The sequence below is a fragment of the Odocoileus virginianus genome, chromosome X, assembly GCF_023699985.2.
Source record: "Odocoileus virginianus isolate 20LAN1187 ecotype Illinois chromosome X, Ovbor_1.2, whole genome shotgun sequence".
Lineage (NCBI taxonomy): Eukaryota > Metazoa > Chordata > Mammalia > Artiodactyla > Cervidae > Odocoileus > Odocoileus virginianus.
The window spans coordinates 27,887,264-27,913,156 of NC_069708.1; the positions used below are offsets into that span (position 1 = coordinate 27,887,264).

Sequence of the window (25,893 nt, forward strand, 5' to 3'; positions counted from 1 at the left end):
TTCAAAGCTGCTGCTTGGGGTCGTTGCGCGCCAAGCGCCCCTTATATACACCGAGAGGCGGAGCCGCTAACGTCATGGAATCCCACCCCCAATCCTCTTTGCTACACACCACACACACACACACACACACACACACACACACACACACACACACACACACCACACACACACACACACCACACACACACACACCCCTCTCTCTCTCTTTCCCGCTTTGCAAAAGGGATTGCGTGGGGCCTGACATTGCTTTCCACTTGCAAAAGCAAGACCGGTGTGGCAGGGTGCGAGAAAGGGGGGAGGGCAGCCTTTTCCTATTCTTCGCTAGGCATCAGAGCTGGACAATAAGAGGCTTCCTGGCCTCAGACCCCCAGGGGATTTTCTACCTTTGTGCTTTGATAGTCAGAATCGGTGATTGACAGGAGTGGGGGAGGGGTGAGAGTTGTAGGGGAAAACAGCACAGAGGGGTCTCCAACTCAACTCTCTCCTTCCCAAGCTTTCTTTTCTACATGAGGTTACCTGAAATTAACTGAAATTAACGTGAAATTCTACGTGAGCTTTCACCCCTGAAATCTTTCCCAAGGACCCTACCAGATTGTGGATAGCCAGCTGACTCCAACCCCTCAGTTCTCACCCTCAACTCTGGTGTTTTCCTAATTCAGTCAGCAGGAGAATGGAAGATGATTTCAACAATTAATCCCATCTAGATGTATAGGCCCCAGTCTCTCCATAGTGTACCTCCAGCTACCCATAAATATTAAACTAAATATTAACTATGAAATTATGACAATATTGAAATATTAAAGGAGGGGGCTTATTTAATTCCATTTTACTGATGAGTAAACTGAGGCTCAGAGGCATAACTTGCCTGACATAATACCATAATCATTTGTTGACCACCTTACTGATAAAACCTGGCATATTGGACTTTAATACCTGCCTCTGTAGGTGCCATGGTGGTTTGTGGTGGTTTAGTCATAAGTCGTGTTGGACTCTTGCAACCCCATGGACTACAGCCTGCCAGGCTCCTCTGTCCATTGGATTCCCCACACAAGAATACTGGAGTGGGTTGCCATTTCCCATTTCCCACACAAGAAAAGGAGGGGTGTAAGCAAGCAAAGCCAAACCAGGAGAAGCACTAGCGTGGAGACAAACCCTTTTAGGCTAGGAGTTTCTAGAAAACAGAAGAGAAACAGAAGAATCAAAGAAGGATCACACCCTAATCCCATTCAGCCTAATCAGTTCTTAGTCAGAAAGAAGCAACCAGCTTTGTTAGGTGTGGTTCTCTTCCACACACATCTCAGGGATTAAGGAAGGACCTACATATCCTTGTTTCCTTTAAGTAATCCATTCTGAATAGATTACCAGTGAATCTATCTAAAATATAAATCCATTTTGAAGTAACTGGTAGTTTCAGCTAGCTACAGCTACTGGCTTTAAGTACCCATTGAGGACTATGTGTATAGCAGTTAGCATACACAAAGCAAAGGAAAAAGAAAATAAAATCCTTACCCTCCTAGTCTTAAAAATCTAATTAGGGAAAGAAAACATACACAATAGAATTGAAACTGTATTATTAATACCTAGTGGTTAGGAGGGCAGTCTTTGGAATTAGACCTATGTTAAATTTCCAGCTCAGACACTTGGTCTTGAGCAAATTATCTAACATCCCTGAGCCTCAGTTTTTGGATACACGTTTCAAGGGGGCTTCCCAGGTGGCTCAGTGGTAAAGAATCCACTTACAGAGCAGGAGTCAGGGGTTCAATCCCTGGGTCAGAAAGATCCCCTGGAGGAGGAAATGGCAACCCACCCTAGTGTGGTTGCCTAGGAAATCCCATGAACAGAGGAGCCTAGCGGGCCACAGTCCATGGGTTTGCAAAGAGTTGGACATGATTTAGCAACTAAGTAGCAGCGGCAAGGAGAAGAAGGGGATGACAGAGGGTGAGATGGCTGGATGGCATCACCGACTCAATGGGCATGAGTTTGAGTAAACTCCGGGAGCTGGTGATGGACAGGGAGGCCTGGCGTGCTGCGATTCGTGGGGTCGCAAAGGGTCGGACACGACTGAGCGACTGAACTGAACTGAACTGAGCAGCGGCATACACGTTTCACAGGGTTGTTGCGATGCTTAGATGTGATTATGAAGTCAATTCTTCCTGCCTGGCACATAGAAAGTATTCAACAAAAACTTAATACACATTCAGAATAATACATTTGTGTGTCTGATAACTATTTGGTTGCTTAGATTAGGTGATTGATTCAATTATGAGACTGACAAATTGCTATTGTAAATAATTCAGGGAAAGAAGTCATTGGTACAGACTGGTATATATTAATATAAAGAAGGCCTTTTTGTTTGTAAGGGATTGAGGCATGAAGTAAAGTCAGGAGCCCCTGTAGAGACCAGTCTAGCATGTGCAGATTAACAGTGGATTTAATAGACCTTCAATTGAAGGTGGCCCCCCAGGTGGCTCAGGCGGTAAAGAATCCGCCTGCAGTGCAGGAGACCTGGGTTCGATCCCTGAGTCAGGAAAATCTCCTGGAGAAGGAAATAGCAACCCACTCCAGTATTCTTGCCTGGAGAATTCCATGGACAGAGGAGCCTGGAAGCTACAGTCCATGGGGTGGCAAAGAGTCAGACATGACTGAGTGATTACAGTTTCACTTTCACTTTATTCAATACAAACTTGATCAATTAATTGAAGCATCAGGAAGTGCTCTCCAGTTCTAGCATTTCAAGATTTTATGCAGCTCTTCTCATTCACTTACTTATCCCTTTCATGAGTGTGTAAGTTCAATCATATTTCCTTCCTCAGCTTTTATTTTTCCAGAAGTTCCATGATATCCTCCATCATTATGGACTTTCTCCAACTTCATTATCTCTTTCTTGTGGTATAATTGCCAGGGGTAAAACAATGAATTTTGTGTTTTTATTATAAAACAATTTAGTACTAATGAAAACTGTCCCCCAAACCACCGAGTATTATCATATAATTTTGCCTATTTTTTCATGATCAAATATTTTTCAAATTACTTCTAATACTCAAAATTATCATTGCTAGTGGTTGTATAATATTCCATAGTACTGATACACTATTTTTTATTTAACCATTTAAACTTTTATTCAGGTTGTTTCCAGTTTTCCTTCATTCTAAGAAATACTTTCATTAATACGATGTCTATATTTAGTTGAATTACTTTCTTAGGTTTCATTCCCAGGATTGGGATTATTAATAATCAATATCAAAGATAAGAAACATATTTATTTATTTTTTTATTTTTTAAGAAACATATTTATAAACTTTGATACGTGTTACAGTGCTTTCCAAAGGATTTTTATCAATTTACAGTGCTATTAGCCATGTTAGAGTAAACCAACCTTATCACACTCTCAACAGCATGTCTACAATTTAAATAAGTCATTTGCTAATAAAAGTAGAAAGAAGTACATTCTGTTTAGAATTAATATTTCTTTTAGAAATTGCTTATTCATATCTTTTCTTTTCCTCAAACTTAGTTATTTGGGTCCTCATGCTTTCCTTATAAATTAGAATGTATTTAATATATAGATATTAAACTTTCTTCTATAATATTTGATTCAAATATTTTCCAATGTTTCTTGCTTTTATTTACAAAGTTTAAGTTTTTTAAACTTTTTATTGAGGTATGATATACACAGAGAAATGTGCACACTGATATCATAAGTGTACAGCTCAATGAATGTTCAGAAAATGAACACACTCATGTAACAGCACCTACATCAAGAAACAAAACATTATCAGTACCCCAGAAATCCCTTTCATGCTTCCTTCTAGTAACTACTTTCCCTTCTGACAAGGGCAACCTCTGTCCCAACTTCTAACAGCCTAGATTTTTTTTGTTTTTGTTCTTTATATAAATGGAAGCATATAGTGTGTACTATTTTGATAATTAATTTTGTGAATTCACATGCCATAGAATTCAACCTTTTGAAATGTACAATTCACTAGTTTTTAGTATAGCTACAGAGTTGTACCTCCCTTACTACAATCAATTTTATATATATTCACTATCCCCAAAAGAAACCCTGTTCCCATTTCCAATCATTCCCTGTTCCCTCCCAACCCCATCACTCCAGCCCCAGGCAACCACAATTCTACTTTTGGTCTCCATCAGTTGCCTATTCTAAACACTCACCTAAATGGAAGCATGCAGTATATGGTCTTTTGTGAGCCTGCTCCTTTCATTTAGCATAATGTTTTCAAGGTTCATCAAATTTGTTCTTACTTCATTCCTTTTTTTATTGCCAAATAATGTTCTATTGTATGGAAAAAACACATTTTATTTATCCATTAATCAGCCAGAGAACATTTGGGTTGTCTCTTTTCTTTCCTTCTTTTTTGGCTATTACGAATAATGCTGCTATGACCATTAGTATACAAGTTTTCCTGTGGACATATGTGTTAAATTCTTTTGAGTACATACCTAGGAATAGAATTGCAGAGTCATGTGGTAACTATTTTTAACCTTTTGAGAAACTACCAGACTGTTTTCCATGAAAGCTGCACCACTTTATAGGCCCACCAGTGGTATTATGAGGCTTCCATTTATTCCACCTTCTCACCAACACTTGCTATAATTCTTATATTTTTTTTAATCCTAACCATCCTAAGTGTGAACTGGTATCTTATCATGGTTTTAAATTGCATTTCCCTAATGATTAATGATGTTGAATATCTTTTCATGTGCTTATTAGCCATTTGGCTGTTTTCTTTGAAGAAAAATCTATTCAAATCCTTTGTCCATTTTTAATTGATTGTCTTTATATTGTTGAGTCTTAAGAGTTCTTTATATCGTCTAGACACTAGACTTTTATAAGATTTGCTAATATTTGTCCATTTTATGGGCTGTCTTTTCACTTTGTTCATAGTGTCTTTATTTTTTTTAAGATGTATGCTTTTTTTAATCCTGCATTTATTTATTCTTTTGGCTGCACTGCATGGCATTTAGGATCTTAGTTCCCTGACCAGGAATCAAAACCATGCCCCCTGCAGTGGAAGCTCAGAGTCTTAACCACTGGATCATCTTGGAAGTCTCCTTCATAGTGTCTTTTGATACATAAAAGTTTTTTGATGAAGTCCAATTTATCTATTTTTTCTTTTATTGCTTCTGATTTAAGTGTCATATGTAAGAAACCATTGCCTAATTCATGGTCACAAAGATTTATACCTATGTTTCCCACTAGCTTTATGGTTTTACTTCATGTTTAGGTCTTTCGTCCATTTTTGAGTTAATTTCTGTGCAAGGTGTGAGGTAGGAGTCCAAATTCATTCCTTTGCATGTGGATATAAAGTGTCCCAATACCATTTGTTGAAAAGACTATTCTTTCCCCCATTGAATTGTCTTGGCACCTCACCAAAAATTAACTGACTGAAAATGTGAGGGTTTACTTCTGAATTCTCAGTTTTAGTCCACTGAGTTACATGTCTGTCCTTACACCAGTCCCACACTTTTTTGTTTTAATATCCATTTATTTGGATGTGCTGGGTCTTAGTTTCGGCATGTGGGATCTAGTTCCCTGACCAGAGATCAAACCCAGATCCTCTGCTTTGGGAATACAGAGTGTTAGCCAATGGGCCACAGGGAAGTCCCCCACACTGTCTTGATTACTGTAGCTTTGTAGTAAGTTTTGAAATTGGAAACATGAGTCCTTTCACTTTGTTCTTCTCTTTGAAGATTTTTGGCTATTCTAGGGTCCCTTGAATTTCCATGTGAAATTTAGGATCTGCTTGCCAATTCCAGACAGCTGGAATTTTAAGGGGTGTGGCCATATATCCATACATTATTTTGGAAAGTATTACCGTCTTAACAGTATCAAGTCTTCTGAACTGTGAAAATAGATGTCTTTCCATTTTTTTAAGGTCTTCTTTCAAGTTGTCAACAATATTCTATAGTTTTCAGAGAGTAAGTTTTATACTTCTTTAGATAAATATATTCTCAAGTATATTACTCTTTTTGATATTATTGTAAAAAAAAGTTTCCCTCTTTTTCTTCTATAGAAATATAATTGATATCTGTATATTGTTCCTGTACCTTGCAACCTGGCTGAGCACACTTATAAGTTCTAATAGTGTTTTAATGGATTACTTAGAACTTTCTATATACAAGATAATGTCATCTACAGAGATGGTTTCACTTCTTCATTTCCAATCTGAATGCCCTTTGTTTCTTTTCCTTACCTAATTGCTCTAGTTCAAACTTTCAGTACGATATTGAGTAGAAGTGGTAAGAGTAGACAACCTTGCCTTGTTTCTGATCACAGGGGGAAAGTATTCAGGTTTTCACCATTAACTATGTTGCTAGCTGTGGGTTTTTTGTATATACCCTTTACTAGACTGAGGAAGTTCATTCAACATTAACTTTTTGAGATTCATCCATATTGTTGTGTGTCATTGTAGATCATTCATTCTTAGCTGTATAGTATTCCTTTGTGGGACTATATCACAATTTATTCCTTCTACCTTGTTGATCACTTTTTGGTTATTTTCCAGTTTAACTACTGCAAATAGTACTGCTTTGAACATTCCAGTACATATTATTTGCTGAAAACGTGTACATTACTCTTGGGTATAAATCTATCAGCGTGGGCTTCCCTGGTAGTCCAGTGGTTAAGAATCTGTCTTGCAATGTGGGGGACACAGGTTCGATCCCTGATCCAGGAAGATCCCACATGCCACAGAGCAGCTAAACCCATGTGCCACAACTACTGACCCTGCACTCTAGAGCCCACAAGCTGCAACGACTGAGCCCACGCACCCTAGAGCTCATGCTCCACAACAAGAGAAGATATTTCAATGAGAAGTCTGTGCACTGCAACTAGGGAGTAGCTCCGCAACTAGAGAAAGCCTATGTGCAGCAACAAAAACCCAGTGCAACCAAAAATAAATAAATAAATATTAAAAAAAAAAAACTATCAGTGGACTTGCTGAATAATAGAATGTGGATATATTTGATTTTTGAAATTTTATATTTGAAGTTGTCAAACTTAATTTCAAAAGATATTGAAGTATTTTTTGATATTTATTAGATGCAAGTAAAAGTGTTAGCTCCTCAGTCATGTCCGACTCTTTGCAACCCCATGGACTGTAGCCTACCAGTCTCCTCTGTCCATAGGATTTTCCAGGCAAGAATACTGGAATGGGTTGCCATTTCCTTACTGAATTTTAAGAGAATGCATAATTTCATAGTAATGCTTTAAAAGAGCATGGGGAAGCTCTTCTTTACAGAAGAACACCAGCTAACAGAAACTTCCCCAGTGGTCCAGTGGCTAAAACTCCATGCTTCCAACGCAAGGGGCCCAGGTTCTATCCCTCTTCAAGGAAATAGATCCCACATGCTGCAACTTAAGATCCCACATGCTGCAACTAAAAAAATGTCCCACATGAAGATCCTTCATGATGCAACTAAGACCTGGTGCAGCCAAATAAAAATAATTTTTTTTTTTAAAGAACACCAGCTAATAAATCTATAAGAAACTCTAGAATTCAAAACTCACCATTTTGTACTCACCAAAGGAATAACTGATTCAGACAAGGATAATCAATAGATGATCCTTGAGTAATGGAAAACACAATTATTCACATGATCTCAAAATAGCACCCCACAGTTTACATATTAATTACAAAAGGAAACATACCTATATTAGTTTTTATTTCTGCAGTAAAAAATTACCACAAATTTATCGGCTTAAAACAACACAAATTTATTATTCCACACTTTATAAAGTTCAGAAGTCCAGCACTGCATGGCTGGATTCTTTGCTCGGGGCCTCACAGGGGTAAAATCAAAGTATCTGCATTCCTATTTAGAAGCTCTGGGGAAGAATTCACTTCCAAGTTCAGTCACGTTGTTGGTAGAATTTAGTTCCATGCAATTGTAGGACTGAAGTCCCACTTCCTTAACATATAATCTCCATTTCTAAGCTCCAATGCATCAAATCCATCTGCTTTGAATCTTTCTGACCTCCCCTCTTCTACTTTTAAGGGCTTCTGTGATTATAATGGGCCAACTGAGGTAATCTAAGACAACCTTCCTGTTTTTGGACTGGTAACCTTAATTTGGATTGGTAACTTAACATTCAAAAAACTAAGATCATGGCATTCGGTCCCATCACTTCATGGCAAATAGATGGGGAAACAATGGAAACAGTGACAGATTTTCTTTCCCTGGGCTCCAAAATCACTGCAGATGGTGACCAAAGGCAGATGGTGCAGATATACCGAATACAGACTCAGAACAAGGCAAATCAAAATGATTTGCCAAAGGAAACCCAGAAGAAATGCCCCATGTGAGTGACTCAAACTACCACAAAGGCACGACTCTCTCTCAGTCCACCCATGGGTCTATCCACACATACTGTACTCTTTTCCTCTTAGAAACACTTGGTTCATTACTTCCTGTCTTTGTCGTAATTCTCTTCTGAAAAGCTGAAGAGCCACAACCTTGTCACTGACCACTGGTCTAGTGGCTAGGATTCAGCACTCTCACTGCTGAGACCGGACCTCAGTCTCGCCGAGAACTGTAACCCTGCTTCAAGGTGCTGCAGGCCAAGGCCACCTGGAGATCATATTTGGTTCTGAAACTTGGGAATTCAAGGTAAACCACGGACTTCACAGCCCCTGACTCAAGTCAGCTTGAGGCCCCTTTTCAAGACTCACAAGGCATAACCTCTGTTTTCCCACAGCACTATGGCTCCCCCCAACATTGGGAGTGGCAGGGGGATTCCTCGAGCCTCGCAGATTCCAAATAATGCTTGGGTGACAGCTGACACTGTCCTCTGAGACATGGTGGAAACATAATTTCCAACCATGCAGGAGCCCAAGGGGCCTCTCTCGCTCTCCTTCTCTCACTGTCCCATATGGAACCCTCCACTATGCTTTTCTTCCCCACCTTATGTGCACAACAAAGTCTCTTTCTCACTTCTTATCTCTGCATCCATTTAGGGAAGGATTTCCTGGACTTCATTCCTAAACTGCATCCATGCCACTGCCAAGCTTGGTGCTGTGTCAGACAGAATCATCAGATGATTCCCAATTCTATCTCAGCTTCCAGACAGATAGGGCAAGGGATTTGGAGTTCTTCTGCTGTCCAGCCTCTCACCTCACTCAATGCCCAAAAAATTTACTATGAGAATTTCTTCACCTTCCAGCCCTTGAGTCTTGAATCCATGCCATCTTCCATAGTGCCCAACTCCAATTTCTCCAAGGGTCCCTCTTTGCATTTATCAGACCCCTTCACTCCAGTCCTTGGCAGCCTCCACAGTGCTACCGACAATCTATCAGGCTGCTTGCTACCCAGAAGCCCAAATTATAAACTTTGTTGATGCTCAGTTGTGAGGAATAGACAGACCCCAGCATAGGAAAACTCATTACAGGAGATAAGCTCTACAGACAAGGGATCTCTCCAAAGGAAAGTCTGGCAACTGGTCTGCACTGGTTCAAGTGTCCTCCCCTTGCCATGTGGGGGGACACCTTGTGTTGTTGTTCAGTCGCTAAGTCATGCCCAACTTCATGATCCATGGACTGCAGCACACCAGGCTCCCCTGTCCTTCACTACCTCCTTGAGTTTGCTCAAATTCATGTCCATTAAGTCTGTGATGCTATCAAACCATCTCATCCTCTGCCACCCCCTTTTTCTTTTGCCTTTAATCTTTCCCAGCATCAAGGTGGGACCAAGGAAGAATAGAGGCATTTGGTCAGGAATTGATGGGAGTGTAGAGGACACCTGAGACTGCATCAGGTTTGAAGGGAATTTAGGGGGCATCCTGAACCCCTTCAGGCTAAAGCCTCCTGGTAAATATTTCTGGGACACCAGATTTCATTTCTAGGAGCACTCTCTTGTTCTCTGTGGCAAGTTACCCAATATGGGAGGGCTCTCCGTCCCCACCCCACTCTGCCCCCACAAACCAGAAGCAGCACCTCTGGAGTGTATCCTTAAGAACTGGAAATTGTTTAAATTAAAAGGACTGAGAAAGGAAAAACTTAAGTTCTACAGTAATGGTGCCTGACCTTTGTATAAGTTGGGGAATAGAGAAAAATGGCCTGAAAATGGGTCTCTAAATTATAATACCATTCTTCAATTGGATCTTTATTGCCCCTTTCTTGTTGTGCCTCAGTATCCTACCTCTTCCCTTGGGAGGGACCTTCTGAGCTCTCTTGGGGCCATCCTCCAGTTAAGAGGCCCCAAGCAGCCCCTTATTTTGACTCTAAGACAGACCAGCCAGAAGAGCAAGATTCTATTCCCAGCCATATTATACGAACAGTAGACTCTTCCATATGGGACAAAGAAATCCCTGGAAGGGCCACAAATGCCCAACCTGAAAGAATTAGCCTTGGGCCAGAAACTGCCTATCCTAACAAGAGACAATATCCTATACAGTTGGAAGCAAAAAAGGGCTTAAAACCCCTCATAGATAAATTCTTAAAGCAAAGCCTCTTGGTGCCCTGCAGTCTCTGTGCAATATACTTATTTTGCTAGTTGTTAAGCCAAATTAGGAATATAGGATGGTACAAGACCTTAGAGCGGTCAGGCACAACCGACCGAACTGATCTGAACTGAATAGGATCTTATATATCAATAATTACCTTAAATATAAATGGATTAAATGCACCAACCAAAAGACAGACTCGCTGGGAGGATGGAAACATGTGGATGTATGCACTTCCACTTACCATATCACTCTGCTTGATCCCCCCAAATTGTATGTAATTATTTTATATTGTTAAGTTAATCAAGGTCTCCTTATGGCTTGCAATTGTAAGTATCTTTAATTTTTGTCTGGCTATTGAATGTGAAAACTGATAAATATATTTTACTATTGTGATTATGTAACTATTACTTAATACCATTGTATCTTGATTGTTCAACAGAAAAATAATAGAACTGTATATCACCAAAACTAGGATCTAATAGAAAAACCTGTAATCACTTTTTAAGACCAGATGCATATCAGAATTATCTTGAAATTTTTTTGAAAAGTACAAATGCTCAGGTATTGCTCTTTTTCTCCAGAGCTCCAGATATGTTTCTAATGAGCAGTCGTGTTTGAAAACAACTGGACTATATGATTATTTATTACTTTTATCCAGTTTGTTTCACTTTTTCTATTTCATATTTAGTGCTCCGATTTCATTTAGTTTGTGTTCTGTAATTTCTCCATCTCTTTTTTTTTAATGTTCTTTCTCAAGCCTTTGTCAAGTATACTAGCAAAGCTTTTGTATACATATATATGCAGAGTACATCATGAGAAACGTTGGGCTGGAGGAACCACAAGCTGGAATAAAAATTGCCAGGAGAAATATCAATAACCTCAGATATGCAGATGACACTACCCTTATGGCAGGAAGTGAAAAAGAACTAAAGAGCCTCTTGATGAAGGTGAAAGAGGAGAGTGAAAAAGTTGGCTTAAAGCTCAACATTCAGAAAACTAAGATCATGGCATCCGGTCACATCACTTAACGGCAAATAGATGGGGAAACAGTGGAAACAGTGTCAGACTTTATTTTTTTGTGCTCCAAAATCACTGCAGATGGTGATTGCAGCCATGAAATTAAAAGACGCTTGCTCCTTGGAAGAAAAGGTTTGACCAACCTAGACAACAAATTAAAAAGCAGAAACATTAATTTGTCAACGAAGGTCCATCTAGTCAAAGCTATGGTTTTTCCATAGTCATGTATGGATGTGAGAGTTGGACTATAAAGGAAGCTGATCGCCAAAGAATTGATGCTTTTGAACTGTGGAGTTGGAGAAGACTCTTGAGAATCCCTTGGACTGCAAGGAGATCCAACCTGTCCATCCTAAAGGAGATCAATCCTGGGTGTTTATTGGAAGGACTGATGCTGAAGCTGAAACTCCAATACTTTGGCCACCTGATGTGAAGAGCTGACTCAACTGAAAAGACCCTGATGCTGGGAAAGATTGAGGGCAGGAGGAGAAGGGGACGACAGAGGATGAGATGGTTGGATGGCATCACCAACTCAATGGACATGGGTCTGGGTGATCTCTAGGAGTTGGTGATGGACAGGGAGGCCTGGCGTGCTGTGGTTCGTGGGGTCGCAGAGTCAGACACAACTGAGCAACTGAACTGATATGTATAATATATATATTTTAGAGAACTTAAAAAAAAACACCCCAGCACTTTATAATGGCCCCCTCTAAGTCAGAATTCCAGCTACCTACTTGTGCTCAAACCTTAACTTGCCCCCGATGGAAGAAGGAGCCACACAGGAGAAGCAGATAGTAGGATGGACATGGATGGAACAGGTTGGGTTTGCAGCTAGAGAACATTTCCATAGCTGTAGAATTGGATGGCTAGTTTCCTTTTTTTTTTCCAAACTAGAATTCTATATTTGGTGAAAATGTCCTTCATGTGTTATGGCAAAAAAAGCTAATTTAAAACAGAGAAAGAAGAGAGAGATAAATTGTGTCTAGTGACGTGCACTTAAGAAATGTTAAAGGCAATTCTTCAGGTGGAAGGAAAACACTACCATACAAAATCTTAAATATTTAATGAGAAATAAGGAGTATCAGAAAGAGTAAATACTTCAGTTCAGTTCAGTCGCTCAGTCGTGTCCAACTTTTTGTGATCCCATGGACTGCGGCACGCCAGGTTTCCCTGTCCATCACCAACTCCCGGAGCCTACTCAAACTCACGTCCATCGAGTCGGTGATGGAATGGCTAGTTTTTAAAACCTTGAATGAGTTAGTCTATTGCGCCTAACCAGAATACATTTTCATATGTCAGGTAGAGAAAAAGCCATGGGCCATTAATCATCTATGCAACAACTCCATACACACACAGTGTATGCTGGGAACCTTCTTTCTCAATCTACTCCTTCAGTGAATCCAAGCACTGGGCTAGTTCATTAAAACTGTTTACTCAATTAACTCAAGATTTACCTGGTGACTCCCAGATAGAAATGCCTATTTTGGGGGTACACCCTGTTAAAATGGTATAGTTGAAATGGGGAGTAGTTGCCTACCAGCATGTCCTTTGAAATTATACTCTTACTGCCATAGCTAACCATAGTGCTCTCTTGCTAATTTACAGAAGTCTCTAGATTTGCTGGCCAAGGTGGTATTATCTGTTGGCAGAACAAGGAGAGGGTATATGCAGTTGCCAATACTTCTTTTTGCACATACATTAACACCTCTTCCCAGGTAGAGACTGCTACTGAGAAAATTCAACAACAAGCCACCTGGCTTCAACAAACAATTAACCACCAATCCTCACTGTTCAGTATGGGTGGGGAAATTGAAAACTGCTTCTCTAACTTGTTCTCCTGGATCCCACAAAACTACTAAAATCTAAAAAAAAAAAAAAAACTACTAAAATCTTTCTGATGGGAGATTTCTATTTTCTTACAACCTTCCTCATCTCAGCCATATTGATTTATGTTATATTTCTTGTAGTGCTTTGCTGTCTTTCATATTGTTGCAACCTGCAACTAAGACCTTTCCATTCAAGAAGGAGGCCCGGGACCAACAGGTTCAGACCTTCCGTTTTAGAAACAGAGAAATATCCAAAAATTTTAAGCCTGAGATTAACAAAAAAATATGCTGACCTGTCTAACCAGATTCCTACCCTTGTTTGAGTTTCTGATTATAATAGTCTTTTACTTCTGCTTAAGTGGTTAGCTTCTGCTTCTCTAATTATTTAGTTTGTTTTCTCTAGGGCATCACAGGACAATGGTAATACAGGACTCCAGCCGCTCCCCACAGCAGATTCTGCCAAAATAATAACAGAAGAAACTCTGGGGTCCCTTAATGAAATAGGGCAAGAGCTCCATGACCCCAGCTAGGTAGGGTTTATAGCCCCTTGCCAGCCTTAAGAAGCTGCAGAAGACAGACTTTCATCTTTCCAATAAAGATTTCTTGGGGTCTATATCCCTCAGGGAAGATTTGAGGCAGGAGGTAAATGGGCCCCCTCTGTTAGAGCAATTTGAGTTCACTCCCCTTGGACAGAAACTCCAAAATGACAATAGCAGGACCATCAGGAGAGGAGACTGGACCCTGCTCAGATATTAATAAAAGATGAGACAACACATATTTCTCATTCTCAAAGTCAGGGTGTCTGTGTGCTCAGTCATGTTCAACTCTTGGTGACCCCATGGACTGTAGCCTGCTAGGCTCCTCTGTCCATGGGATTTTTCAGGCAAGAAATACTGGAGTGGGTTGCCATTTCCTCCTCCAGGGTATTCCTGACTCAGGGATTGAACCCACGTCTCAGGTGTCTCCTGCCTTGGCAGGTGGACTTTTTTCACCACTACACCACCTGGGAAGCCCCCTTAAAGTCAAGGAAACTTTCCCAACTGGAAAGCTCCTTGGAGGTCAAAAAAGGAGGAAGCGCCACTCCATAGTAAGTGATGTCAACTACCCATAGGCCTCTTTGATGGAAACCATCTTGGCCGAGAGATGTGCATACACACATGGAGGATCCTGAGATATACCAAATACAGACTCAGAATCAGGTAAATCAAAATGATAGGCCAAAGGAAACCCAGCAGAAATGCTTCATAGGAGTGATTAAGACTACCACAAGGGCATGACTCTCTTAGTCTACCTGTGTGTCTATCCACAGATACTGTACACTTTTTCTCCTAGTAAATACTTTATTGTTTCATTAGTTTCTGTCTTTGTGGGAATCCTTTTCTGTGAAGCTGAAGAGCCAGGGCCTTGTCACTGACCACTGGTCTAGTGGCTAGGATTCAGCACTCTCACTGCTGCGACCTGATTTCAATCTCTGGCCAGGAACCAAAACCCTGCTTCAAGGTGCTGCAGGCCAAGGCCACCCGAGAGCAAAGCCTGGCTCTTTTGTACTCAGGGGTGAAGTAGAACTTTTCTGTACAGTCCCAAGAAAACTGTATGTGACAGAAAGGGGCAGGTCTCCACAGATCAGAGCAATAGATGGCTGCTGTTAGTGAGTGAAACTCTTTTCTCTTTCTGCCTTCTCATTACTCCTCTTCTGAAAGAAAATTGACTAACTTGACTTATGATTTTGAGAGAAGGTACTGGGTATGTATGGCTCAGCCCCTCCTGAGTTCTCACTTTTGAAGCCATTCTGCCCATAGAAAGGGTGCATTCTGATTTACTTTGTGTGGGTGGCCTAGGTTGCCCAACCAGATGAGTAAGTCTCTCTAATTCAGGGCAGAGAATGAAAGAGAAGTAATAGGCTACCTGGCTGCAGTTCTAAAGTCATGTCCACTCAACAGTTTCATCAGTAAGAATGCTGACATTTTAATCTCCATTTACTTGTCTCCTATGCCTTATTTCTCAATTGGTTAGAAATTATTATCAAGAGGGAAAAGGAAGCTTCATATATTGACTCATTTAAAACCTTAACATCCACTACTCAGGCAGTGTTAATCTCTTTTGCTTATGGGTTTTTTGTTGTTGTTTTCCAAAAAAATTAGGAAGACTTTAACATCCAAGTCTTTTTTTAGAAAGAAAAATTAATGCAATGTTAATAAGAACACTTTTGGGCTTCCCTGGTGGGTCAATGGTAAAGAACCCTCCTGTCAATGCAGGAGATGCACGTTCAATCTCTGGGTCAGGAAGATTCCCTTGAGGAGGAAATGGCAACCCACTCTAGTATTTTGCCTAGGAAATCCCATGGACAGAGGTGCCTGGTAGGCTACAGTCCACAGGTTCACAGAAAGAGTCGGATGTGACTTAGTGACTAAACAACAACATTTAACTAATAAAATTAACAACAAACCAAAGTAATTTTGTTACATAAATTAACCTATTTATTATAGGCTAGCAATGATTCAAATGGTGGTGCTTCTATTGGTCATTCAATTCCACCTTCTGATGGCAGACTTATTGTGATGGTGAAAATGGTGTTGTAGGTCCAAGCACCACCAGCTACCATTTTCATGCACAAACCACAGAGCCAAATGCCCATAGCTCATCTCTTCATCTTGGTTTTGCCACCAAAGGAGCAAGTGTACTTGGCATGCTGACTGATTTCAAAATTTTTTACCATTTTCCTGAGGGAAACACCATAATGGGTCCCATATTTATCCATGATTCCAACCTTCTTGGTGCATTTCGCCATGTCACCACCAACCTAGGTTCAATCCCAGAGTTTGTTCTTCTGTTTATATATCTAATATAGTATTTCTTCTATAAAAATTGTGTTCATATTTTTTGTATCTCCCACTAGACAGGCCTTCTCAAATGTAGAGATCATTTTATTCTTCTTCTAACTCCAGCACCTGGTGTCTTTCTAAGTTGCTGGTTTTTATGGGAGGGAAAGGGATGTTTCCTTTTTAATTGCCTTTGAAATAAAATCTTCTCAAAAAAGGTTTTCAAAGTTTAATTAGATTCCATCCACTAGTTGCTCATCTATATGCCTACTTATTAGGCATATAATAAACTTTTAATATTAGAAATGCTAACTCTAGTGAAAACCATCTTGGCCTGCATCTACATTATGTCTCCTTAATTACAGGTTCTACAAGTTTGCCTCATGGAGGAGAGCCAGCATGATTCAGTGACCTTTGAACTAGATCAGAGAAAATGCAACCAAAGATGGTTAGTAGAAAAAAAGAAAAAAAAAGATGGTTAGTAGAGTTGTATGACTCAGCTCCTGATGAACAGGTAAAAGTATGCAAGTTTCAGAGCTAAGAGCGGTATGGGAAGAAAGAACCCAGAAAGAAAGCATTAAGAAGGCAAAAATATACTAAAGTGTAAAAGTGGAGGTGATGTGACGGTATCTGATGGGGACTTCCCTGGTGGTCCCATGGTTAAGAATTCTTCTGCCAGTGCTGGAGGCATGGGTTTGATGCCTGGTCTGGGAAGATTCCACACACCATGGGGCAACTAAGCCCATACACCACAACTACTGAAGCCCCACACTCTATAGCCCACAAGCCACAACTACTGAAGCCCACCTCACCTAGAGCCAGTGCTCCGAAATAAGAGAAGTCCATGCACCACAACTGGAGAAAGCCCATACACAACAACGAAGACCCAGCACAGCCAAAAATGAATAAACAAAATTTTAAAGGTATCTGGGAACAGTTGCTTGGAAACTGTGTGCTCATATGTCAAGACATAATATCATAGTTGGGTGAACCTGGAAGACCACAGCAATACAAAGGTTCCTTCTTTGATGTCTCTTATAGTCTGGTTCAAAAGAAAGAGAAAAATAGTAGTCTAAAGTACATGATTTGGATGCTTTGACTTAAATATCTTCTCAGGTTGGGGATTCATAGTTAGATGTCAAAGAAGGGACCAGATGAAAGGTTCCACAAAGATTTCATTGTAGTGTAGTGGATGGTGCTCTTATTGCAGTCCAAAAATGAATCCGCAGGTTTTCAGATTGAAAAAACAAGTTTAAAAACATTTTTAATTGAGGTACAATTGACATAACATTTTATTAGTTTCAAGTATATGATGTAATGATACGACATTTGTATGTATTGCAAAATGATCACCACAATAAGACTAATTAACATCCGTCACCATACATAATAACAAAAATTTCTTTTCTTGTGATGAGAACTTTCAAGATCTACTCTCCTACTTTCAAATATGCAATGTATTTTTATTAACTATAGTCACCATGCTGTACATTACATTCTCATGACTTATTCATTTTATAACTGGAAGCTTATACCTTTTTATCCCCTTCACACATAAAGACAAGTCATTTTTAATCATTTTACTCAAAAGAGAACCAATCAACAGGATCAACCTCACCATAGTATGACCTATAATAGAATACCACTTATAATTTAACAACCGATACCAATTATTCTGTCACATTTATCTCCTTGTCTTCTGTTCTTGAAGGTAAGCTGATTTAGTCATAAAATTAAGGGGAAAAGGAATGAATTTTTAATGTGACTTTTATTGCATTTTTCTCATTATAATACATGTCTTATTATAGAAAATTTAGAAAATACAGAAATACATAAAGAAGAAAACATTTTAAATTATTCATAATTTTCAAACTCTAAAAAACCATTATTAATATTTTTGAGTATTTCTATCTAGTCTTTTTCTGCATATGTTTATATGATTAGAATCACACTAAATATTATATTGGGGCTTCCCTGGTGGCTCAGTGGTAAAGAATCAGACTGCAGTGCAGGAGACGCAGGTTTGATCCCTGGGTTGGGAAGATCCCCTGGAGAAGGAAATGGCTACCCAGTCCAGTATTCTTACCTGGAAAATCCCATGGACAGAAGAGCCTGGTAGGCTATCGTCCATGGGGTCGCAAAGAGTTGGACATGCCTTAGCAACTAAACAACAACAACAAAATATTATATTATATCTTGCCTTTTAATTCATGTTGTAAAACTTTCCCCCTGTTGTATGGACTGAATTGTGTTCCTCCAAAATTTGTATGTTGAAGCCTTAACTCCCAGGACCTCAAAATGTGACTGTATTTGCAGACAGGGCCTTTAAAGAGGTGCTGAAATTAAAATGAGGCCACCAGGGTGGGCCCTAATCCAATCTGACTGGTATTCTTATAAGAGGAAATGTGGACACACGCAGACACACAAGGGATGGGTACACACCGAAAAAAAATATGTGAGAACACAGTGAGAAGGTGGTCATCTTCAAGCCAAGGATGAGGCAGGAAATAGATGGGCCCCAGGGTGAGCAGCTAGAGTTCATTCCTTGAGGACAGAAACTCCAAAATAGCAGGACAGTTGAAAAAGGAGGCTGGGCCTGCCTAGATAAGAGATGAGAGAATACATATTCCTCATTCTCTAAGTCAAGGAGATCTTCCCAACTAAAAAACTCCTTGGAGGTCAAAAGGAGAGTGATGTGAAGCTACCCATAGAACACTTCTCTGGAATCCATTTTGGCTGAGAGATGTGCACACACATGGGAGGGTCCTGAAATATACCCAATACAGACTCAGAACCAGGCAAATCAAAATGACTGGCCAAAGGAAACCAGGAAGAAATGCCCTGAGGGTGCACTGTCTGAGTCCACTGGTATGTCTATCCACACTTACTGTACTCTTTTTTCTTCTAATAAACACTTGTTTCACTACTTTGCATCTTTTTTGAAAATTCTTTTGCAAAGCCAAAGGGCTAGGGCCTTGTCACTGACCACTGGTCTAGTGGCTAAGAACTGCTGCAGCCCAATCTCAATCTCTGGCTGGGAACCAAAACCCTGCTTCAAGCCACTGCAGGGCGCGAGGCCACCCAAGGTCAAGGAGAGAAGCCTCAGAAGAAACCAGACTTGTCAACACCTTGATTTTGGACTTCTAGCCTCCAGAACTATGGGAAAATAAATTTCTATTGTATAAACTGCCTAGTCTGTGGTATTTTGTTATTGCAACTCTAGTAAACTTTTACACTTACCACTGAACATTCTTCAAAACCTACTGTAATATCCTTTTGAAATATCTTAAATAACTATTATGGTAAATTTATGTTGTTCTTGAATTTTCACTATGATTAACTCCTCTACTGTACTCTGGAGAAATTTATGTCTGCTCTCAAGGTCAAGCCTAGTGATACACTCATGAATTCTCACTTTTGGTTCTATTCTTCTCATAGAACACCAACTTTTTGTCAATGTCAGATTATAATAAAATTAAGTGATTTCACTTTCTTTATATCAGTTACATTCCAGAAGTGAGGATAAGCCCCATACCCTCTGTTAGAACTGAGAATTACTCCAAGCTCTTCCTTAGGTTAGGGAAGATATTCAGGTTTCCTGGACAAAAATTTAGGAAATGTCCTTGTCTTGTAAGACACTATGGTTATACTATGTTCAGAGGGTGTCATTTCTTGATTCCATTCCCACCTCTTAGGGGTTTGCTATCACAAAGTAAGAAATAAGCACTGGTATAGATATCAGAAAGAGGAGCTGGCAACAATTCTCTACCCTGTGAAGAGTATTTAGCTTATTCTACCCGTAACTTGGGGGCTTCCCAGATGGCGTTAACAGTAAAGAATCTGCCTCCCAGTGCAGGAGATGAAAGAGACATTGGTTTGATCCCTGGGTCAGGAGAATCCCTTGGAGGAGGAAATGACACCCCACTCCAGTATTCTTGCCTGGGAAATTCCTTGGACAGAGGAGCCTGGCAGGCTACAGCTCACGGGGCCGCAAAGAGTCAGATACGACTGAGTGACTGAGTACATACCTGTGACTCAGGTACTCAGGCTTCAGTAGTTTCTGCCTTGAGAGGATCTTTGTGATACTTTGATGTGGTCTCTGCTTCCTTTCTGGCACAGAGATCCTAAAATCCTTGGAATTCTCTAAAAGAGGAGAGCAGTCAAAGTGTCTTTTGTTATGTGAATATAATAAATGACCTAGCGGAAGAATGGGGGCTGGGTGCCAGGAGAAACAACTTTCAGTCCCACCCTCTGACCTTGGGGGAGGGGAAGGTTCTGGAGGGTGAATCAATCACCAGCGGCCAATGATTTAATCAACTATGTCTGGGTAATGAAGCTGCCATAAAAATTCCAAAAGAGGGAATTCCCTGGCAGTCCAGTGGTTAGGATTTGGTACTTCACTGCTGGCGGCCTGGGTTCAATCCTCCGTGGGGGAACTAAGATGCTTCAAACTGTGTGGCATGGTCAAAAAGAAACAAAAAAATGAAACAATCCGAAAAGACAGGGTTTGAGGCCTTCCCTGGTGGCTCAGATGGTAAAGCGTCTGCCTACAATGCAGGAGACCCGGGTTCGATCCCTGGGTCGGGAAGATCCCCTGGAGAAGGAAATGGTAACCCACTCCAGTAATCTTGCCTGGAAAATCCCGTGGATGGAGGAGCCTGGTAGGCTACAACCCATGGGGTCCCAAAGAGTCTGACATGAAGATGCTTCAAGCTGTGTGGCATGGTCAAAAAGAAACAAACAAAAAATGAAACAATTCAAAAAGACAGGGTTTGAAGGTTCTGGGTCTGGGTGCTCTCAGAGAGAGCATGGATGGAATCTCCATGCCTTTTCCTCATACCCTATGCATTTCTTTCATCTGGCTGTTCCTAAGTTATACTCTTTTATAATAAACTGGTAATCTAGTAGGTAAAATACTTCTCTGAATTCTGTGAACTACTCCAGAAAGTAATTAAACTCATGGAGGGGTGTTTTGGAAACTTTACTCTATAACTGGCAATTCTGAAACAGAGGTGACAATGTGAATTTGGAGTTGATGTCTGAGTTGAATGGGGCTCAGTCTTGTAGGACTTAGCCTGTGGGATCTGATGTTATCTCTAGGCTCATAGTGTCAGAATTGTGTTGAATTTAGGACACCCAGCTAGTGTCTGAGAATTGCTTGGTGGTGTGGTACCCACACATGTTGTAATTGGGTACAGAATTAGTCTTGAACTAAATGTACCTGTCAAGCACAGTTAGGTCAGGAAAGGGGCCACCATAAGATGCAAAGGACAAAAGGAGGCTTATTATCATAACTCTATCCCTAAGTGAGAGAATAGGGGCAGAATTCACCTTAGAGAAGGGTTGAAATTTTCATGGAGACCTCAAATCATATCTGTGGTATACCAAGGATGGAAGAACAGAAAAAACCAAGGAGGGTCTTGGAATGCAGGAACAGAAAAAAACAGACCCTTATCCTCCTTGCCCTCCCCCATGTTGTAACTATTCAAGAATTTCAAGTCCTCCTGAGCAGTATAACCTGTCTCCCCTCCTACCCCATATAGGGAGAATGTATTTGTCTTACTCTTCCCCCACCCAGATACGCGCCTCATCCAATCAGCAAATGACCTGCAAGACCCTTATCTCACTCCTCGTACCCTGGCTATAAAAATGGACCAAGGACCCCGTTCAATGTTGGCTCTCCCTCCCAGTATATGTGCCTCATCCAATCAGCAAATGACCCACAAGATCCCTATCTTGCTTCTTGTATCCTGGCTATAAAAATGGACCAAGGACCCCTTTCAATGTTGGCTCTCCCTGACTATCAGGAAGCCCGCCCACTGTGCTAGCAGCAACTCTCCCCTCTCCCACTCTAATAAACTTTATTCTCCTTTCATTCTGCCTCATATCTGGAAATTCTTTTCCAACCCATGCACAGACCACGACAATATCCTCCTTTGACCTCTTCTGTTTAAGTCATATGAAGCATTTCCTATTATTGATCACTTCTTTCATTTTACCCACACAACAAAAAGAATTATTGAGCTTCTGCTACGTCAGGCACTGCACTAAGATGTGAAAAGCCAAGGTCCCTGTCTTTGAGGAGCTCATAGTCTGGTGGAAGAGATGAGCATGTGAGCATATAATCACAATGTACTGTAATAATGCTACTATACAGTAAGTCCCCTACATATGAACGACTTCTGTTCTGAGAATGTGTTCATAAGCCTAGGTATCCAACTGACACAATTGGCTATATAGTACTTGACACTACTTTTCACACAAATAATACATTAAAAACAAACAAAAAAATGAAAACATTTTAAATCTTACAGTACCTTGAAAAGTACAATAATACAGTACAACAGTTGGTATACAGGGGCTAGCATCAAGCGAACAGGCAGAGAAGAGTTACTGACTGGAGGAGGGAGAGGAGGTGGGAGATGGTAGAGCTGAAGGATCATTGGCAATAGGAGATAGAGGGAAAGCTGCAATTTCACACACACCTGACATTGATAGTATGCACATTCGCATCTTTGAAATTTCATAACTTGAAGGTTCATATATAGGGGACTTCAGTTCAGCTCAGTTCAGTCACTCAATCATGTCCTATTCTTTGCAACCCCATGGACTGCAGCACACCAGACTTCCCTGTCCATTACCAACTCCTGGAGCTTGCTTAGACTCATGTCCATCAAGTTGGTGATGCTGTCCAACCATCTCATCTTCTATTGTTCCCTTTCTCCTCCTTCCTTTAATCTTTCCCAGCACCAGGGTCTTTTCAAATGACTCAGTTCTTCACATCAGGTGGCCAAAGTATTGGAGTTTCAGCTTCAGCATCAGTCCTTCCAATGAATATTCAGGACTGATTTCCTTTAGGACTGACTGGTTTGATCTCCTTGTAGTCCAAAGGACTCTCAAGAGTCTTCTCCAACACCACAATTTGAAAGCATCAATTCTTTAGCCCTTAGCTTTCTTTATGGTCCAACTCTCACATCCATACATGACTACTGGAAAGATCATAGTTTTGACTGTATGGACCTCTGTCAGCAAAGTAATGTCTCTGCTTTCTAATATGCTGTAGGGTTGGTCATAGCTTTTCTTCCAAGGAGCAAGCATCTTTTAATCTCATGACTGCAGTCACCATCTGCATTGATTGTGGAGCCCAAGAAAATAAAGTCTGTCACTCTTTCCATTGTTTCCCCATCTATTTGCCATTAAATGATGGGACCGGATGATATAGCTCAAAAGAAAGAACAATCCATAGTGTATTAGAGGAAAAGGACAGAGAAAGGCCATCCAAGAAGAACTCACAGAAGAGGAGATAAAACTTCTCAAATAATCTACATGCATAGAATACTGATTCCAAACCAAGAAGGTGGGATTTAATGGTAATAAATACTTAAAAGTCATATACTAAATTTTAAAACTTGACTTCAAAGGAATAAGATGGAGTGAACTGACTTAAAATGACATGAAGAAAACTTGGAAGCTCTAAAAGAGTTAACAATTTAAGTAATTTTCTATTGCTGTATAACAAATTACCAAAAATTTATCAGCTTAAAACAATCCCATTTATTATTTCATAGTTTCTGTGGGTCAGGAGTCTCAGCACAGATGGGCTTAGTTCTCTGCTTAGGATCCCAGTAGGCTGAAATCAAGGTATAGGCCAAGGCTGGGGTCTCATCTGGAGCTTGGAATGCTCCTCCAAATTCACACAGTTGGCAGAATTCAGTTCTTGTGGTGGTTGTGGGTCTGACTCTCAGCTCCTGGAGGCCACTAGCAGTTCCCTGCTACATGGCACTCTCCAAAGGCAGTTTATTTCCTAGCAGTTTGCTTCTTTAAAGCTGTTAGGTTGGTGCAAACGTACTTGCAGTTTCACACAGTGAAATTTAAATCATTATAACTAGTCTCAAACACATCTTCATTAATCAAAATAGGAACCATTAACAATCAACACATTTTTGCCAATGAGAAAAATAGTTTGTTTATTCTTGTAACATAAAAATCCATGCTTTGGGATTCAACGAACTCTTGGAAAGTATTTTCTGAATCCTGCTAGTTGTGGAAGCATTTTCCCCACAAAAAGTCATGAAGATGCCTGAAGAAGTGGTAGCTGGTTGGAGAGAGGTCAGGTGAATATGGCAGATGAGGTAAAAATTCATAGCTCAGTTCATTCAACTTTGAACTGTTAGTTGTGTGACATGTGGTCAGAAATTGTCGTGGAAAAGATAGGCTCCTCTTTCTATTAACCATTGCCAACTGCAGGCATTGCAGTTTTCAGTGCATCTCATTGATTTGCTGAGCATACTTCTCAGATGTAATGGTTTCACCAGGATTCAGAAAGCTGTAGTGGATCAGATGGGCAGCAGACCACCAAACAGTGATCACGACCTTTTTATGGAGCAAGGTTGGCTTTGAGAAGTGCTTTGGAGTGTCTTCTTGGTTTAACCACTGAGCTAGTTGTCACTGGTTGTCATATACAATCCACTTTGCATGTCACAATCTGATCAAGAAATGGTTCGTTGCTGCAAAGACTTAGAGAACATAACACTTCAAAACGATGATTTTTTTTTAAATTTTCGGTCAGCTCACAAGGCACCCACTTATCGAGCTTTTTCACCTTTCCAATTTGCTTCAAATGCTGAACAACCTTAGAATGGTTGACATTGAGTTCTTTGGCAACCTCTCATGTAGTTGTACGAGGATCAACTTCAATGCTCTCAGTTGGTCATTGTCAGCTTCCAATGGTCAGCCACTGCGTCCATCTTGAAGGCTCTTGTCTCCTTTGCAAAACTTCTTAAACCACTGCTGCACTATATGTTCATTAACAGTTCCTGGGCCAAGTGCATTGTTGATGTTGCAAGTTATCTCTGGTGCTTTATGATCCATTTTGTACTCCAGTAAGAAAATTGCTCAAATTCGCTTTTTGTCCAACATCATTTCCATAGTTTAAGACAAATATAAAATACATGGCAAATATTAAGTCATTAGCAAAAACACATAAAGTGAGAAATGCACTTTAAATGATATATAACATAACCACATTTATTTAAGAATATTAAATGGCAAAGTTCAACAATGCAAAACCACGATTACTTTTGCATCAACCTAATAGCAGGAGAGTTTCTCTCATTCTAATTTGCTAACATAGAGTCTTATATAACCTAACATAATCATGAGAGTTGCATACCATCACCTTTGTCATATTCTATAGATTAGAAGCTGGTGACAGGTTCTACCTGCATTCAAGGGGAGAGGATTATACATGGTATGACAAATTGGGGGTCATTTTAGGTATGTCCACCACAGTAAGGCAGGTACTAAATATTATAAAAGAAGCAGAGTATTCATCTTGTTTATTCAAACAACATTTACATACAACCTACAATGAGCAAGGAACTGTGTCAGGTACTAAAGATGCAGACATGAAGAAAACATTGTCTCTATTCTGTAGGACAAATAGGTAGCTATCTCCAAATAAGTAAGTTGGATTCATGGGTATATCTTGCACCAAAATATGATAAAACAGGGCTTCCCTGGTGGCTCAGTGGTAAAGAATCTGCCTGCCAATGCAGGAGACATGAGTTTGAACCCTGGTCCGAGAAGATCCCACATGCTGCAGAACAGCTAAGCCTGTGCACCACAACTACTAAGCCTGTGCTCCAGAGCCTGGGAGCTGCCACTACTAAGCCCACATACTGCAACTACTGAAGCCCTCACACTCTAGAGCCTGTGCTCCACAACAAGAGAAGCCACTGAAATGAGAAGCCTGCAAACTGCAACTAGA

The 25,893-nt window shown here is 40.3% G+C and overlaps 1 non-coding gene across 1 annotated transcript; it reads left to right on the forward strand.

Annotated features, from left to right (window-relative positions):
- Positions 1 to 20,640: 20,640 nt before the first annotated feature.
- On the forward strand, positions 20,641 to 20,712 carry TRNAC-ACA (transfer RNA cysteine (anticodon ACA)). Its single transcript has one exon. It is a non-coding gene; the product is annotated as a tRNA-Cys (tRNA).
- The last annotated feature ends 5,181 nt before the right edge of the window (positions 20,713 to 25,893 follow it).